Source organism: Crassostrea angulata, chromosome 2, assembly GCF_025612915.1.
Source record: "Crassostrea angulata isolate pt1a10 chromosome 2, ASM2561291v2, whole genome shotgun sequence".
Taxonomy (NCBI): Eukaryota; Metazoa; Mollusca; class Bivalvia; order Ostreida; family Ostreidae; genus Magallana; species Magallana angulata.
In genome coordinates this window covers 39,694,876-39,713,517 of record NC_069112.1, presented here as the reverse complement: position 1 = coordinate 39,713,517, position 18,642 = coordinate 39,694,876, and the positions used below count along the sequence as shown (strand labels likewise).

General features: G+C 31.7%; 1 protein-coding gene across 1 annotated transcript in view; it reads right to left on the bottom strand.

The window, feature by feature from the left end:
- LOC128170798 (multiple epidermal growth factor-like domains protein 10) overlaps nucleotides 1-18,642 on the bottom strand; it is a 153,134-nt gene that overhangs the window by 9,994 nt on the left and 124,498 nt on the right. The gene's annotated exons all lie outside the window — the stretch shown is intronic.

Below are 18,642 nucleotides of genomic sequence, written 5' to 3'. Positions count from 1 at the left end.
TAAAAGTACTGGACAATGATTTAAAATCAAGAGTAATATAAAAAGTTCAGCAGCGATCGTATATCATTATTTTTAAAAAGAGCTGTCTGGAAAAAAAAATATTTAAATAATTAGAACTTCCTTGTTTAAAACTAAATACGTTTATATATTAAAGCGATACGATTGTGCTAACAAATTGGAATTCAGTCGGTGTCATATATTGCATGAGAGAGTGTGTGGCGACAAGGGTGGTTTGAACCTTCTCTTAAAAGCTAAGCACATATAATAACATGGATATTTCTCAAAGTAATTTAAAATTCCTAACCCCTTTAATATATGACCCAGAAAAACTTCATATGATTTAGAGGAGCTATACATACGAAGGTTTCTTTATCGTGCTAGGGCCTTTTTAACACTATATCTTACACCCCTGCGAATGTGTTCGGAATGTTTTCTTTATCGATGCTAAGTATATAAAATATCCAGAGGTGCTCGAATGAAAGTTCACGAGACTTCACCGAGATGTGCTCAGTTCCTGATATGTGTTCTGTTACTATTCTCAAAATACGTAAGTACTGGTCGTTTTTCATGTCATATCCTACTTTGATTTATGTTAAAACATTAAAATCTTTTAAGATGTATGTTTTATTTCACCATCTAGAGGTTATTTAAATTCAACGATGATATTAATAACAGAGTTATCGTTCTTGTTTAACCACGTGTAGAGTGGTTGAAAATATAAACAATGGGTTGCTTAATAAAATCATAGCTATGTTTGATGCTTGTTGTGTGCAATACCATGTTTTTAAAAAAAAATAATGGGTGGCTGTTTTGCATAAAGACTTAGTATATCAAGACATTTTCAAGGAAAATTCTGCATAAAATAGTATAGACTGTTTCACTATTGATGCAATATTACTAAGTCAGGCGCGGATCGAAAATAAACACTTAGGGGGATCTCTACTAAGTATGTTAATTGTTGCATCAGCAGAAAAAAACTCTTTTTTGTATCGTCACATTTATTTCTAGAACACATTTTATCCACTAAATAATGAGGATAAAGTTTAAAATCAATAAACCTCTGGATTTTATATTTGACTACAAATACCTAGATTCTATGAAATAGACTATAAACACGAGGCACGATTTTTACTGCGAAACTGAAAGGGTCAAACAAAAACACGTGGTACAAAATTTAAATGACAATAACATTCGCAGGGGTGTCTTATATTGAAAATCATTGGTTTGATTTAATAAACACTAGGATAGTTGCGCTATAGAGATCATTTTCAAGAATAACATATACCTAATTTTCGCACCTAATTCGAAAAAAGAACTATGTTATTTACAGAAGGTATTACTCAAATCTGATCGTTTAAGTGTCACCCTAAACACGCCAAGAAGTATATCGTGATTGTAAGAATCATCTCTTTACATACAGTTATTTTATCTGGTCGCCATGATAGTCATTAATAGATGTTGGAAATTGTTTGTGTTAATCTGCATTTAGGGGATTAAAGTATACTTAAATATAATCTGGAAAAAGGTTAACAACAAGGTTATTGTTTGATTTCTATGTTGTATTCCTGCAATGATTCGATAAATTGTGGTTTAAGATGAGAGACAAGTCTACTTTGTTATAACTTTGCGTGAAATGTTGTCGTATAATTTTGATAGCATTGAACATTTTCATTATTACACAATCTTTATTAATGAAAACTCCATGCCGTCCATACCGTTACTTTTACTTTAGGTCATGCGTTGATGTATTTTCATAAATGGAGGATTAACAAAATTGTCAATTGAGATTGAGAACATTAAAGTTAGGTTTTCGGCTTGCAGTTTTAAGGCATTTTACTCAAGCTACATATCATTCTGTTCACTATACTTAAGTCTGTTTTAAACTTAAAATGGTTTTGTCAGACGAGTTTTATAACTACAGAAAGACAAAGTGCATGACGATCAAACTGTCGTTTTAAGGAAATATAAATAATTTCGTAAAAAATATTTAAATTTTGTATGTGACTAGTATAAATGTTATTTATACATGTACTAAAATATTCGAAAATAATGCCATTACTTTTGTCATGATTCGTTACAATTAATTGCTAATGAACTATTTAAAAATAAAACGCTACAAAAAGGAAAAAAAATGGACTATTATAATGTAACGAAAACACCTTTATCAAAATCTTTCAAAATCCACAGATTTCAGGAAAAAAACTTATCTTAGTATATGTGTAATCTGGTGTTTCTAAATTATTATTTCAAACCACGTCACAAGGCAAATATGTGAGTAATCTTCATGTAACCACAAGCCTTACCTCAAAAGACTCCTGGCATATCATCTCATTTTAAATCATGAACAAACACATTTATAAAGTGAATTAAGCAAACTCTTGAATTAAATATCTAATTTCTATTAAAATTGTAATTTTAATTTAAAAATTGTAAACGTGTTTTATCATTTGTTTCAGTTACTGTTCATGTTCATTGCAGCCCTTGAAACGGTTTAATTTTCTCCAGTTTCTATTACACAAAAACCAACAACATTTTTTGTTTCAGTATTACATATACATATACATATATTTAAACTAACAGGGAAAATCATATGAAAATATTGTAATCTGATAAAACCCAAATGTAATCATGTAAATAAAAAAAAACGTATATGCGTGATGAGAGTTTAGACCACAGAGGCTATCATTTCCAAGATACATAATGACTGTAACTATACCGGAGTTGTCCGTCCTGAAATAGATAGTGATGTGATCGATACTGTGGATGCTGGTCAGGTCCACCCACCAGGTGGCGGTTTGTCTACCGTACTTTGATACAGCACATTGACCACCGCCCCCGCTCAGGTCATATTTACGTCCGTCCACAGCGTTGCTGGCGTCAAATCTGTCATCACTATGGTTGAATGGGTCCTGTTGGTATGCTGGTTTATTGAGGGCAATGTTAACTGTGGATATACGCACAACACCATTTTATATGTAACAACATTATTTACAATTACAAACTTGAGTGGGTTTATTTAAACTAACATTTACTGATGAACGGTCTTTATAAACAAAAAGAATCAAAGTGGGATTTTATTTGATTTGTCAAAACACTTGTTGTCATTTCATGTTATAAAAAGTCTAATCTTATATATGATTTTTTTTTTTATAAAAACCTGAATGTATCAAAAACATTATTTTGTATGAATAACTGTACCGAACCACAATTAATGATGTTATTCTTTATCGTAATATATTTATCTAAGATAGTTTATAAGCAATATATTTCGGTAATAAAAATGTAAATATGGTTTGTGAAAAAACCAAACAAACAATATTTAGGAAATAAGTGAACTAATAATGCAACTTATATAGCATACAAGTGATGAACATTACACGTAGATAACCGCCATAATTAGAATGTTGTTTACGTAAAAGGGATTATTACATTATAAACTACCTTTTGAATACAATTTCAAATGACGATTGCATTGTATGCATGTAAACTCACCATAAGCCTGTGAAATCGCTAACACTACTATCAATAAAAACATGGACAACATTTCTATAGGTAAATACATCTAGTGACGTTTAATTATACTCTACAACGTATATGACTATGGCGGATTATATTTCACAGTTACTCTTTTATGCGGAAATTAATGAAAACAATTACCGGATACAAAAACTTCAGATAATCTCGAATTAGCATTATAAAAGAATTTGCAAGGGAGCATGAATGTTTGAAGAGATTGGCCAAGTCACAACTTGTCTCCGATGATTTAAACTTAAGCGTTATATACAAGCACCCCTGAATATGAAGACAGTACTTCCGACGATTGTTAGCCAAACACGTTCATAGAATCTCTCAAAAACTTATTTCGATGCGATGTTTTCTTTTGAGCTTTGATTTTCGTGCTATAAAAGTAATAAAGGTTCACAATCACCATTTCTTGCACATGATCTATGGCTTACGATAACAAAAGCTTTGTAATCAGTGACCCGGTGAAAATGTAGGTCGACATGAAACAAAACTGACAAACACTAATTAACCACAAACGATTACGATATGCCATAAGTGGAATCTATATTTAAAGGAAAAAAAAATATAACTAATCATTTGCAGTCATGCACGTCAATCTTTACAAAATTACCGAGTCTATCTCGGTAGTCTTGGCAAAGAAGAAAATACAAACATTGTAGAAATCGAGTGAGTACGACTTAAACATAGCAAATGAAGATTTCGTCGATATTCATGGGTAAATGATTTTAGATATAAAGAGAGTGGTATCACAGAAAAAAAGCGAATCAAATTAGAAAGTTATGGGAAAAAGTAATATGATGATCGAAGGATGAACCAATTATCAATTAACATTATATATATATCATCAATATAATTTTGTTTTCCCTCGGACTGAAATTTCATATTTTCATTGGATTAATCATGGCACGTGATTGCCTCATATATCTCTATGTAGGTTCTTTGAGTGTTAATTTTAGGCAATATGGCCGTCATTGGCCGCCGCCTCACCTACTTATCTAGATATTTCATATCAGTTAACACAGAAATCGTGTTCAGTAAGTCCTTAAACGTTTAGAGTAGTGGCCCTTTGGAATTATTTTTAAAAATTAGAGTAGTTGTCCTTTGAATATTGACGTCACATTGTTGTGTCTGGAGCAGAACAAAATGGCAGCGTCTAAATTTGCTCAAATCTCTGCAGAGGTTTAAAATTGAATAGCAACAAAACATTATAAGTAATATGGGTGTAGCGAAGATTTTTAAAGCGTATGTGAAAGGTGGTATTGATAATATTTTGCAGAGTTTAAATGAGTTTAATTGGACGAGATGTAAGGCATCCTGTACATGGCTTTGCGTAGATCACCGCTATTTGTAAATGAATATGTCGCTTGATAGTCCCCGGGAAAACAAAACACTTATTAGGTTAGTTACTGACTCACTACGGAAATATATTGGGTTGATCAATCTCAAAGACGGCTCGGCTTCGCTTCGCCATCTATGAGATTGATCAACCCAATATATTTCCGTAGTGAGTCAGTAACTAACCTAATAAATAATAAGTTTTAGCTCCTATAAAAACCTATAGGGCTAATATTATACATAATTTGGTGTGTATCATCTGAAGAGGGAATGGTAATGCTAACTAGAACAATCAAAGTACTGAAGTACTGAAAATCTCTCTCTCTCTCTCTCTCTCATGATTTTAATGTCGGCAAAGCGTCAAAGAGCGACCAAATCTTGTAAGCGGATATAAACAAAAATATGTCTGTCAAGTAGAAAACAATTCAACAGTTCCTGCCTCGAATTTGGCAAAAAGCGTTATATATTCAATTCCAATTTCTTCAACGCGCAGCAAAGAAGTTCATGGAAATTCATGCGCATTGTATATGTTCAAAATGCATAGTCTTGTTTTTAAAACACGTTATTAATAAGCAAACTAAACATGATAGACAATGCTCTCGAAATTAAAAAAAAAGAAACAAAATGCCAACACTTTTGACAAAATGTGGCTCTTTGTGTAACTATTTGGTATAGCGGAAGCTTTTACTTTGACGCTGTTTGGTTTTTTGTTTACTTTTTGAAGTTGTGCTATTTATAGTAACATTGGTGATTTGCATGCCTACGGCCAGGACTCTGCTTTCAGCAGAGACCGGCTAAAAATGAGAAGATGGACGACTTGTTGAAGGTGATTGGACTTTGTCGGAAAGGTTTAAGGCTGAAAGAGTGGATGTTTCTATAATCAGTTTACTCTCCGGCGGAGAACTTGCAAGGTTTAAAGTTGACACAATCGAGGACAGACATAGGCAGAGGAGACTGCGTACTCAAAAGAAGGTACAGTGCATGATTCTGCTAACAATTTAAGAATAAGGAAACATGAGATGTTTCAAAGGATAAGATAGGATAAGGGCCATTTATGGCCCCCTCAGCAAATATTTTCATTTTACTACCATGCATAGTATTGACCTTAGTAATCAACATGGTAGGATTTTTTTCTTAGTAACCCTTCAGTATAGTTGCCTAGCAACGAAACAAACGTGACCATGGTTTTGTCTAAATTAAGAAAAAAACCTCTTCATTCAATTGGGAAATTTTAAGTTACTGTTATATGATTAGCATAAGTTTATTTAATTGAAGTACCAACATGAATTCATGCATTAAATGCATAAAAATATTTACTCAACGTTTCCATGACAACCATGGATTTCCATAGTAACCAACTAAATAACTTCTATTTAAAGCCCGATTGCATTCTGAGAAGTATACAACTTAATAAAAAAACCTTTTAAAAGCTTTTAAATAAATAATGTAACATTTTTTTTTTACATTAATGTTCAAGACATTGTGTTTCCTGTTACCAAAAAAAACATTCCATAGCAACCATATGAATATAGATAGATCTGCAAATGTGTAAGGTTGTTTGTGCTTAACATAACATTGACCTTAGTTCTCGACATCTTAGAGGATTTTCTTGGTAACCATTTGATTTACATATACACGTAGAATCATGCAATTCAAAAGATATGAGTGAGGGTTCTGTTATTAAATAGATAAAGGAACACCTTGTCCTTTTACTTATATGGTAGTTACAATAAATTACGTATTTATCATCCTTCTTTTTAAAACTTTTAAAACTAACAATAACATTAACACATCAAAAGAAAAACGTAATTTAAATTCAGAAATGCATTTATTCAATGATTTTTTTCGGTAACCAATTAAATAATATTTCAAGCCCAAATACAAACAGCATGCACAAGTATAAAAGGTTCATAGTATTAAACATTGCAGTTATTTTTTCCCTTATTTTTTCTACAAATTGAAATGTGAATTTTTCCTAGCTACACATTCCAGAATATATGTGTTCACAGCAAGCTTGGGGCGAATTACATTGTAAAGTAATGCATTACATTACTATAACTTCATGAATTTGGGCATTAAATTGCCATTACCATTACTTGATTTTCTTGAAGTAATGCATTACATTACCATTACATAAGTAAAGTAATGCATTACCATTACCATTAATTTGTTTTAAAAAAGCAAAGCTAATAAAGAGTTTTTGCAAATGTTTTAAATATGAAACACTCTTTAACATATCTACAGGTTCATGCTCAATATCAGGTTCAAATTCAATGACTATACAAGCGTCATTCTTTATTTGCTCAATATATAATCATCTTGTGGCATTATGAACAACATACGTATTACATAAGTAAAATGATATTTATAGACATTTGGCATGATACAATGTAGGATACGAAATAGAGACACAGAATTACATGCATAACAAAAAACATTTTATGGAATAATGTTGCGGTTATTAAAAGCTAAATAGAGATACATGTATTTATATATAAATAGAGATTACACAAATCTATATAATTTTGGACACTTAATTGTATTAATTCATATACAAATGCATGGTTTTTCCCAGTTATATTTCTTAAGATACGGTGTTTTAATCGTATTTCTTTCTACTGAGGACACTTTAAGACAAAAGATTGCTTTTGCACTTTATGATCGAAGTTTCGAAGGGTTCATCTTTCAACTGCATCCTGTTAGTTTGAAAATCTTCCCAGCTATTATAATACTAAATAAATGTTTTACAGGAGCAGTCGAAGCTTGAACTGAAAAGTGCTGTTTGACGATCTTTATCTTAGGATATATTAAGTGCAATAATAGAAAAAATACATGAATCCTGTATTTTCTATAAGTCCAAACTTAAGTACAGTGTACTTAATATACGAACGAGAGAGAGAGAGAGAGAGAGAGAGAGAGAGAGAGAGACAGACAGACAGACAGAGACAGACAGACAGACAGAGAGAGACAGAGAGAGAGAGAGACAATAAGTAATTATAATTATTTTCAAATGGGTTATGATATTGGAAGTGATAATTAATTTCATCATGGATGGACAGTACATTCATTTTGCTTTTAAAGGTGCATGTCTGTCTCCTATTCTATGGGACATAGCAAAGGGAAGGGGATTGGGGTGTTTAGCACTTCTTATAACAATAGATTTTTTTGATACTTAGATTATCCTGGGGGCACAGTGTGTTGTTGACACATTTCTTATTGAAGTACAAACTAATTGGATCAGTAAATTGTTTAAGTGATTAAGAACTCTTAATAACAACACTTAAAAATGTTATGAAATTGTGCTGTTATATTTAGTAATATTAACAATTCAAAAATGAATTTTAAAAAATCTTTTTTTAATAGTACAATTAAAACATTTTTATCTCAATGATTTTTTCTTTCTTTAAAAATAAATTTAATCAAATTCAATTTCAACTATTCGTTTATTCATAACATTTTTAAAAGTGAACATGCATAAATAGGCATAGTAATGCAAAGTAATGCCATGTAATGCCAGCATTACACTAGATTTTGGAAATTAATTAATTACATTACCATTACTTGTAATACTAATTTTGTGGCATTACACATTACTAGCATTACTTTGAAAACATGTAATGCATTGCAATGCATTACCATTACATTTAGCATTACCCCAAGCCTGGTTCACACAGAGAGAGAAGATAATGTACAAAATAGTATCATCTACTATATTTCAAATCCAATGATTGGTACCTGTACATGTAACAAAGAATGATACATATCTCCCTAAAGTATTAACAAACATGAATGAAACACATGTACAAATTAGTATCGTCCATTATACTTCACATATAATGACTGAACCAAGCACACATAACATATATAGTATTCATATTAAAGTAATGGTTTCAAGAAATCATATTATAGTCAACAACATTGTGATTGTACATGTACACATGTTGTATACACATCAAAGAATTCTTCACAACAGGCTACATGTAAATTAAATAATCAACAGAATTTATCGTACTATCAACAGAATGTATGGTACATTCATGCTGGCACATACAATGAAGATTCATGATCTGAAAAAAAAAAAATCAACAATACAAAACACATTTCTTAAACATATGCCATGAAATGCATTCATAAGCAATATTTGTAAGGTTTCACTATTTTGATTCAATTTAATTGATTAAATTGTCTTATATTTCTTCTTATATATTTTAATTACGACACTATTCTTCTCAAGGTCACTGACTCAATCACTACATCTGTTTACAAGCTCAATACCTTACCCTTGTGCTATGATGATGTTCAATCATAATGATTGATACATGTACAATTTAATAAAGCATTTTCTAAAAATCCAAATGAGGTACCTTGCAATTTTTTATTCATATAGGTTTGAAAAATATGAATGTTTTAATTTATTTTCATAAATAATTTTTAATAAAGAATAAAATGTATAATTAATTTATTTGATATTAATATTATGCATTTATTGAAACAAACATATTTCCACTTTTTCAGCAATACAAAAACAATATTGTATAAAATAATTTTAAAGCATATATTCTTCTTTGAACAACGAAATCTTGTTTTATATTTGATACTTAAACGATCCATATGGTAATGTTTCAGTGTAATATTCCACCTTAATGCTAATACAATCACTATCTGCTTTTCAGTACTTTCAGTACTTTGATTATGTACTGTCAACAAAGTTGGGGGCTTTCCACATTCTAAAAATAGATTTCGGGGGGTTTGAAGATGAATTTACTTTTCAGCAATACATTCGTGATTTAGCATTGTAAAATGTTAAAAGGATTAACAAAAACCAATCAGTACTTACATTACTTCGAGCTACTAAGTACTACATGGCTTCTTTGCACAATTTCACTGTAGAGGCTACTATAGTTTCTCTAGTGACATCAGGCGACAATCGTCGTCTGTAAAAACGAATGCGTTTGTTTACACCACTTTTTCCATAAATATAAAATAATAAAACACATTCTATTTTAATACATATGAACATTTTTAATAATATTTGTTCTAAATTAGTACATTTTAACTTTTTATAAGGATATGGTATGTAGTAATTTCAAGCAGTCGGCAGCTGTGCTGCAGGAACGCTACACGTGTAAGCCGCGTCAATCTTGATACTTATTGTGTTGTTCACATTAAAATTCATACTTTAAAGGATTAAAACTAAATTAAATCATAATGAAAAGTAACATTGCTGATAATTTTGTGAAAATACACATATGTAACTACATAAAATAACGTGCACTTACCAAACTTCTGCAAGTTCAGCTTCTCCGTCACAATGTTTGTTTCCGGAAAAAATTACGCCGATCGATTCAGACTGATGTTTATAATTTTTCACACGATTTTTTCTCCGAATTTTCTATATTTGAACATGAGCGACTAAGAATACCACGAAAAAAATTTAAACAAAGAAAGTACATATCTATTGCTTACTACAGACGAAATTTTGTTGTGGTATTCTTAGTCGCTCATATTTTTTAGAACGCAAGAAAGTTGAAAATAGTGGTTTTCTTGGTGTTTTTCAGAAATAGGCATGTATTCCATCCATTTAATTTTATTTCACCAACACTTGTGAAGAAATCAAACAGTTTCTATAGTTAGTGCTTGTTATCAACTTTATAAAAAATATGATATTTGTTAATGTACGTGCAGTTTATTTTATAGAAAAATTGGGGGCATTTCTACTATATATATCCTATCTAGTTCTTTGGCCTCAATAATTAGCCATTTAAAGACTTTCAGATAAATTAAATTGATATGTTTTTTTAACGATTTGCGAAATAAGGTAATTATATAAATAACCTATTTGCTTGACATCTAACTATGTTTTTATTTGCATTCACTAGCAGTATGGTGAAACTTCAGAAGTGACGCTCTTTGTATAATGCAATCAATATCAGTCAAATATTATTAGTTTTAGTGCTATCCGTTTCCGTCCGTCGTCGTGGGACCTGCGTCGGCCGTCGTGTGTTAACAATTTTACATTTTCAACTTCTTAAAAACTACAAGACTAATTGTTACCATCTTTGGTGTGAGGCATTTCTATGGTAAGAGGAATCTAAATTGTGAAATTTGTGGCTCAACCACCCCCGTGGCACCACAAGTGTGGGCAAATAATAAATTCCAAAAAAGCGCCAAATTTTCAAAAATCGTATTCTCTACTCCCACACTTGAAGGGAAAAAACTGGTCGCATGGTTTAATGCCCATGAAGCCCTCTACCAAAATTGTGAAATTCATGGCCCCAGGGTCAGGGATTCTGGCCCTAGGATAGGGCAAATATGGCCATGTAGTAAAAATGTGTTAAATCTTATAAAATGTTCTTCTCTACTCCCATATATATTTGTCAAATACTAAATGCATAATTATGATGTCCATGAAACCCTCTACCAAAGTTTTGAAAGTCAAGACGCCTGTGTCAGGCTTTCAGGCTCTAGGGTTGGGCCAATATGGGCATAATGCCATATAGGAAAATGTATAATATCTTATAAAACCACCTTCATTACTCCTAACACTGTGGGCAAAGACCTGAATACATGGTTTTGATGTCCAATAGCTCCATTACCTAAATTGTGAAAAACATGCCACATGGATCAGGGGTTCAGGACATGGGTGGGGGGGGGGGGGGTCAATATGGTGTGAATGCTTATAATATTTTAAAATCTTCTCTATTGTCACACATCTGTATGAAAAACTGACTTCATAATTATGTTAACCAGGAAGTCCTTTACTAAAATTTTAAATTTCATCTCCCCTGGAGTATGGGTTTTGACTCTAGGGCAGGGCCAAAATTGATGTATAGGTGTTATTGCATATACCGTTTAAAACTATCTTCTTTACTCCCACATACCTGAACGGAAAGCTGAATTCATGATTTTGTAGACCAGATCTTAAAGTTTTTCGCCAAAATCAAAGGTTTTATAGTTTGGTTTTTTTTTTTTAAAGAATTCAGGCAGGGAGGTGGTCGTCATTACAAATATATATATATTTTTCTACTCCAGAGTGAACCCTAATCAAGTTTGTGTATGGGTTATATGCTACTCAGATGACCGTAAAGGCCTACTGGCCTCTTTTTCTTATCTTTTTGTTTGAATGGAATGAAAAAAGAAAAACTCAAACTTTGGACAGGTTAAATAAAATCTTCCCAGTTAAGGAAGAGCTGATTGACCCACTTAATAACATTATATATATCCGTTCTCTTTTTCCACAGGATTTTTGCACAATATGAGCAAACAATCACGAAAATTTACTTAGTGGTTTATGCTGAGAATGGAAGGAAAAAAATATGATTTTGATTATTTTTTCTATTTTTTTTAAACACAGCGAACGTAACCCCAAATTCATAAATAATCTGTGATTGCTAGGCAAGGCCAATCAGATTCCTTTGCAGAACTTTTATTTTATTGGCTAAATTTCAGTATTATTTTGTTTCTTTGTAATTGCAAGCTGCAATAATTCAAGGAACTGTTTGCCTGGTATGCTGTCACTGATATCTAAGACCGAGTGATGCTTTACATACTACTTTTAAAGTTTTTCTTCTTGGAACGTTACATTGACCGTGAATTGAAAGGAAATTGCAAACTTTGATCTAGGTCAGAAATGGACAACTACAGGCCAAAGTTTTCTCAGTCGCAAAAGTCCAACATTGTTTTTGACACTTATTCTTACTTGACTGACACAGAGAGGAAACTGATTAATGCACATACACTATTGCAGGCTGAGTGATCTCATACTTTCAAGCAATTGTATTTACTATTTACTGCGGTAACCTTAAATATAAGGAAAATCAGCTTTTCTTCTGTGTAACGTTCTGATCGACAATAATGGTGATTTAAAATTTGTAATAACTCTTGATGGAAAATTCATTAAAATGATTCGGTAAACATAAACATGTAAAATGCTTTTGTTTGTGTTTCATTCCGTTTATGTACTTCACTAGCATTGCTTTTGCAATTTGTTTGCGATACCTTACAATGCGTGTGACACACCAAAAGTAAGCTTTTCATTGTTAAAATTTGTTTTATTCATTTTTGTTCTATTTATTTTTTTTTACCTTTTTGCCCTCTGTTGCCTTAGTCAGAACCATTCTCTTTAATGTTTTGATTAAAACGAAAGTTATTGTCTAATATTGTAAACATTTGCTTTTGCCTGAACTACAGAATGGATGCACTACGGCCCTGCACTTACTTTTAATCTGAGGCTGGGTATTTTTTTTTTACTTAGATTGACTTGACTAAGACACAATTGTTGATAAACAAACTAAAAATGAAAACAATCATAGACAAAACGAACATAATATACGCCAAGTGAATGCTTTATTTAAAAAGACATGAATAGATCATATGCCGCCATGTGTGTTAATAATAACAAATCCACCATAGTGCATTCAAGAGGAAATTCTGAAAGGATGGATCATGTATTTATTCATTCTTAATTATGAAAAACCTTTTAGATAAAGCATTCCTTGTTTCAGTATTACTTACAAAAAGGGACGCAACTCGGTTGTCTAAGAATATTTCAAAACATTTTAAAACATGGGACATTTACTGTATTGTTGTTGGGCGAAATTGCTACTTCCTTGGTACAAAGTCATATAAGTCATATAAGAGAAAAAATTATCAAATGCATCTTAGTACATTTTAGAAGAAATGTTTGATGTATGGCACTTACATTTTCTTAAAAATCTAGATTTTTTTTTTAATTAAAACATAGCAACAGTTATTGTATTTAGTTAGCTTCTTTGTTTGGGAATGTCTGAAGACATTGAAACAATGGGCAATGACTATTTTGTTTTTCGGAGATATTTCACTCCCGCGATACAAAGCTACATAAGAGAAAGAATATTCAAAAGACACAAAGAGTGTCTGAAGATGCTTTCTGAACACGCCCCTGTAGATGCGTTGAGGGAGCGGCATTCCTACGTTTCACGCATCTTGGCATATGGCTCAGAGTAAACTGAACCGACTTGTTAACTTCATTATTCCCCCTCTTTTCTTCAGTTTAACTGTTTTTACAGCTATTGAAAATGCGTATAAATCTGGTCACTCCCCGGTTGATTTTGTTTTCAAATACATGTACTTTGACCAACCATGTAGAAAAGGTGGTTGGAAATACAACAACAGTTTATTGTAATGCAATGAGTATTTACAACTTAAAAAGCGTTAGATAAGTGACACTATATGTATTTATTTCTTTTTTCAGACAATAAAGCAACATTCTGCCTACGACTAAATGCTCTAAGAAACAAACTACACCTATATTCATACTATAGTAAAAGTGTGAAATACAAAGAGGAATGAAACAGAAAGTCAAAGTATTGCATTGTATAAAGACAACAAAAGAGAGATCGGTAAAGAAAGAAAAAAAGGATAATGTAGGAAATAACTTTGAAATTGAAAAAAAAAAAAAAAAAAAAAAAAAAAAGATAATAAAGGATAAAGTCAGAGGGAATGTGGAAGATTAAAAAGCATCATTTTGTTTTGTTACTTAAAAAAAAGTATTTATAGAAAAAAAAAATATTCACTTTATTTTTGAATCATGGTTGAAAACTCACATACATTAACGACATGTTACATGTAGATATTCAAAAATGTTGATAGGAATCACTACACATCACATATATCTACGCCATCTTGATAAAAATATTTCAAAGGATTAATAAAATGAAATGCAAAATATGTAATAATCATTATCTTTGTATTAACAAAACAATACGATATTTCTTCTGCATGGGACACATATATTGTATACACCTTTACACAGGAAATAATTCAAAATAATTACAGGATAAGTCAAAGTACAATTGTCTAGGGCAGCCAAACAGCTGAGCAAAAATTTAGTATTAGCAACGGGATTTAAATGCTGAAGACTCCCCATTAGAAGAAGTTCAATGTTTTAACACATGTATCCCGCTAGTTCTTTACATGTATAATATCCATGTACATATATAAGCACATTGGAGCTAGGAATCGCAGCTTGCTGAGCCAGAAAAAACTTAAAAGGAATTTAGGGGGTATTTTCGAATGTTAATTCGAATATGGTTAACTTTACATTTGATATTGTACATCAAATATGTTTATCAATTTGTCATAATCGTCCAATTTTTTTGTCAAAAAACTTCGATGGGACGGTATTGTGACATTAATCTTCAAAATGTGAAAGTTGCGGGCATTGTTGATGCTAATTGGGATCGGCTTCTAAATCCGGTTATTATAGTGTTTTGTTTAAGTTGACAAGGCTTAATCCAATTACACGTTGTATGTCTATTTGTTTCAAATGAAATATAATCACATAAAATAAAACTATCAATAATGTGCTCAACTGCACCATATGCAATCTTAAGAATAAGGGAAATGACAAACAGGAAAAAAAAATTAATTGCGGTGTATAAAGAACAAAATGACATGGTATAGACAAAATATATCGACACAATTAAAAACAATTTATTAAACATGCACCCCAAAAAGGGGAATTATAAAAGCTAAAGACAAGTGTAACGTAGAAGGGAGTGATCGATGTTTCTGTAGCTTCCAAAAAGAAACTTCATAAAAAAAATCAATAAGATACGCATAACGAGGCTATACTATTTGCAAAAGCCATTTAAGAGACCTTTTTTTACAGAATACCTTTATCAATACAATAGACAATGACAATGAATTGTCTTAGGTAAAAATGACGCTCAAGCAGACGAGCTGACGGGATAAAAATAACTAAATGAATCTATAATGTAAATGGGTGACAAAGTTCTGTCTCTCAACTGCCTCTACGGATATTTAATATATGATATGGGTTTATCTTCCGCAATCGTTTTGGTTAAAGTGATGTTTTCCTCCTAAAATAATTACTTTAGCGCGGCATGTATTTAGAACAAAAAAAATGATGTCTGATTTAGTATACACAACGCGTTAAATGACAAAATCATAGGCCATGTTTTATTTTATTTCCAACTTAATCCCATGGTTATGATCCTGTTTTGTGCGCTTTATCATTTTTTTAATAATTATTTTTTGTTTTTTAGTTGATTTCCTTGTTTGGTTTCTGTGTTCATAATACGTTTCTTGTGTATAAATGCTTATTATGCAAACATTGTAGATAATGTCATCGTATGAAGCAATAATAACTCTATATTAAAAAAAGGAAGTATATTTTTGTTTGATTATGAACCAATAAAAACAGTTTAACTCGTTGCATTGTGAAGGCGTCCCGAGGCTAAATTACGACTGCAAAACGATATCACTTGAATTATCGCAAAAATACTCTGACCGGGAGTATTTCTTAAAATCTATGTTACATTTATTGACAACGATGTTAAACATTATATTTGATTTATTTTTGTAACGTCATTTGTACTTCGTAATCACGTGGCGGGTGAATCACAATGTTACAATTGATCTATTTAAATTGCATTGGCGCAGGTGATTAATGACATAAAATCGCAAATATTTATTTTTTTGTTTTGTCATATACTTTGAAGTTCTTGCTACGGCTTGAAATAGATATTTCGTTTATGAAAGATATTGTTGAAACATTCCACAAAATCTTCAAAATAATGCACATTAATCAAAAGCTATTTACAAAAAAAAGGGGGGGTTCCCAAGAACGATCTACATTGATACTCATATTCTCTACCAACTTTTAGTAAAAACACAATCCAAATCAAAAAGGGAAAATCAAAATTCCTTTTTTTTGACCCTGTTTTTCATATCTGCATCCATATACATCCTTTTTGGCCAAAAATAAGCCTTTATCAGTCAAAGTTCATAGAATTTTCCTGAATCATTGACATTTAAATGCATTACACAGGCATTTAAAATAAGTAACGTTCCTCTTATTCTTATAAAAACTTATGAAGCATCAGAGGAACGTTCCTCTTTACCTAAACTAAAATCTCTACATTTCATCTGAGGAACGTTCCTCTTTTCACTTCAACAGAAATTTTCACAAAGAATATGAGGAACGTTCCTCTTTTCACTTCAACAGAAATCTTGACAAGTCATCTGAGGAACGTTCCTCTTTTCACTACAACTGAAATCTTCACGAGGAATCTTGAGGAACGCGGGTAGGTTAAGGCAACTTTTAGTTTAATGACCGTCAAAATTATGATCTATTTGAAAACTGTTTATTTTTATGAAAACAGTGTGTTATATTAATACCAATTGAACGTGTTCACCAAGATATTATTTTTCTACTTCGGAATCGACTCGATCTTTAAAGCTGCCGTGCCATGGTATCACGTGACAGTTATAAATAGATCAATTTTTTACCTTAACAAAAAATCAAAAAGTGTAACACTACACCGAAGTTCATTTGTCTGTTTGTTACAATAATTCGATCGTCAATTAGTTCAGGTTTATTAGTATTACTGCTAGAATCCTATTGTTAATCGCATAAAATAAATATTGTAAATATTTATCGGAAACCCTCTCAACTTCTATAATTTCATTGAAAATATTACGTATATTTCATTTAAAACAACAATTCACAGGATTCTAGCAGCACTTTTCAAGTAGTTTAGGTCATACACCGTTGATATTTAACAAAGTCATCTTTCATAATATCCGGGGTAGTGTTACACTTTTGCCTTTTTCTGTACACACTGACAGAAGAAAGGCTGGTCAAGCCATATAAATGTCGATCTGCTTACCTTATAACACTCGCTGATTAAACAAAATATCCATGCCTGTATTATCCTGATTATATCCTAACTGACACTCATATAAATCTTAGGTATCTGTATTAAATAAGTCTTATTTCGGCATTGTTTACACTGCATTCCGATGATTTGTCTCCCGACATGATCTTCTCTATTAAACATGCTTGTGACGTCATCAATGATAATTATACGTAATAGAGAAAAATCAAAGATATATTCAGTTAGAAGAGTTTTTAGTGATATTTTATGTCTGTAGTTTTTATAATTTAAACCAGAGATAAAGTTAAAATCGACATGTTTCTGAGTAAAATATGACATCATGCTGCTTATTGTGACGTCATATCGATCAGAGGAATTTGATCGCTGTTATAGTTGCCTTATCATACCCGCGTATCATGCAAAAAGTGGTGGAAGCAAAAACTCGGGACAGAGTAGTCTGTCCCAAGATATTTATGCTGCATATTTGAACGATTTTTAATAAAAATAAACATACCTGTGACTGAAGTGCAATTAAAATCGATGAAAGGGAAAATTCCCAAGATAACTTCATTCACACATTATCATTTTTCCCTCGTAAAAATTCACAGGAACGAAAACAGATTTCCTACGGAGATTTATAATGGGGAATGTTGACATCTTTTCTCCATTCGGAAGTACTCGGGACACCTCGCGCAATTTTTCAACGTTATCATCCGGGCGTCTTCATCTCCTTGGCAATGGAAAAACCTCGTAGACTTTTTATTTTTAGCCGTGTACTGATACCTGACAAGCTAGAGGGGGCGTTTCAAAGGGGAAATCTTGGGATTTTTTCATACAATTGAATGAACATCGTCTGAACCAAGGGGTATTTATAAATATTGAATAATTTAAGAAAATATGCGGCAAAAATATCTTGGGACAGATTATAGGTAACTGTATTGAATAAGTCTTATTTCGGCATTGTTTACACTGCTCTCCGGTGATTTGTCTCCCAACATGATCTTCCCTATTAAACATGCTTGTGACGTCATCAATGATAATTATACGGCATAGAGAGAAATCGAAGATATATTCAGTTAGAAGAGTTTCTTGTGATATTTTATGCCTGTAGTTTTTATAA